The following is a 1,988-nucleotide window of genomic DNA, read 5'->3' on the forward strand; positions in this document are numbered from 1 at the left end:
ATCTCATGTTTCTCTATTGCTTCCCTATGCCTGATTAAAACTTTTTTCTTATCGATGCTTTTGGAAAGTTACACCCAATTGATACCCAGCACTCTTGCCAGATCTGTTCAAACTCTAGTGACAAGAGAGACTGACATGGTCCCACTGAACTATATGACAGGGTCTGAGTCACTTGCCACTGTTGCTATTGACTGCAGGAAACAGCCAGTTCAAACTGAAATGTGTGAATCACATACCAGAATCTCCCCAGAACTTAGTGTGACAAAAGTATATAAAAAATCTTATTAGTGTTTTTCATTTGATTTGTTCATATTGGGGCCACACCTGGTTGTGTTCAGAGCTTACTCCTGACTCTGCACTCGTTGGTCACTCCTGGTAGGCTCAGGGGACCATATGGGGTGCCAAGGATTGAATTCAGGTTTGCAACAAACAAGGCAGAAGCCCTATCCACTGTCCTATCACTCCATCCCCTTATTAGTAATTTTATATTTAGTTATATGTCAACATAATGTTTTAGAAACCTAGACATGTAGAGAGTGAGGGTCTGATTTGATCAAAGTTTTGGGGTGTTTTTTTTATTCGATTTGACTAATGCCTATCCTAAACTACCTCACTGAAAAACATGCAATTGAAGAGCTGGAATAATAGTATAATGAGTAGGGAATTATCCTTGTAAGAGCCACTGACCCTCATTCAATTCTCAGTACCCCGTATAGTCCCCCAAGTTCACCAAGAGTGATTCCTGAGCTCAGGGCCTGGAGTAAACCCTGAACACTACCATGTATGGCATAAAAACAAAACAGAACCCCCCAAAAACACACAGTTGGTTATACATAAGACTGTCCAGCCATGGGGCTAGAACAATAGCCCAATAGCACAGCGGGTAGGGCATTTGCCTTGCATGCGTCGAACCCAGGTTCAATCCCCAACATCCCATAGGATTCCCCAGCCTGCCCTGGGAATTTCACTTTAAAGTACATATATCTGCCTACTGAAAGAATAGTCTCCTGATGTACTTCCTAGCAACCTGCATCAAAAAACCTCCAGGTGGGACTGAGTGATAGCACAGCAGGTAGGGTGTTTGCCTTGCATGCGGCAGACCCTGGTTCGATTCCCAGCATCCAATATAGTCCCCGGAGCACTGCCAGGGGTAATTCCTGAGTGCAGAGCCAGGAATGACCCCTATGCATTGCCGGGTGTGCAAAAAAAAAAAAAATCCGCCAGGTGGTCTGGAGAAATAATACAGGAGTTAAAGCACCTGCTGTGCATGTGGCCAACCCAGGTTCAACCCCCAGCACTGTATATGGTCCCCTGAGAACTGCCAGTAGCTATCCCTGAGTGCAAAGCCAAGAGTTAACCTGAACCCAAACACTTCCCCCCCAAATATATATCTAATGCACACATCACTGTATCACTGTCACTGTCATCCCGTTGCTCATAGATTTTGCTTGAGCGGGCACCAGCAATGTCTCCATTATGAGACTTGTTGTTACTGTTTTTGGCATATCAAATACGCCACGGGTAGCTTGCCAGGCTCTGCCATGCGAGCAGGATACTCTCGGTAGCTTGCTGTACTCTCTAAGAGGGACGGAGGAATAAACCTGGGTCAGCCATATGCAAGGTAATGCCCTACCCACTGTGCTATCGCTCCAGCCCAATGCATCTATACATATAATAAATATACTTCAAGTGATATCTAATAAATGATTATATATTATATATATCGGGCCACACCCAGAAATGCTCAGGGCTTATTCGTTGGCTCTGTGCTCAGAGGACTATATAGGATGCTATGGATTGAACCTGGGTCGGCTGCATGCAAGGCAAACACCCTCCCCACTGGCCTATCACTCTGGCCTCAAGAATATATACATTTTTTTAAGCCTCCAAGGTTCTACTTAACTTGAGAACTAGTCACAGAGTCATCTGCTATCCTCTCTCCTGGGGGAAAAAATAGCAATCTTAGAAAATTGCCTAGATAACTTTAA

This window comes from Sorex araneus, chromosome 8 (genome assembly GCF_027595985.1).
Source record: "Sorex araneus isolate mSorAra2 chromosome 8, mSorAra2.pri, whole genome shotgun sequence".
NCBI classification, from domain to species: Eukaryota; Metazoa; Chordata; class Mammalia; order Eulipotyphla; family Soricidae; genus Sorex; species Sorex araneus.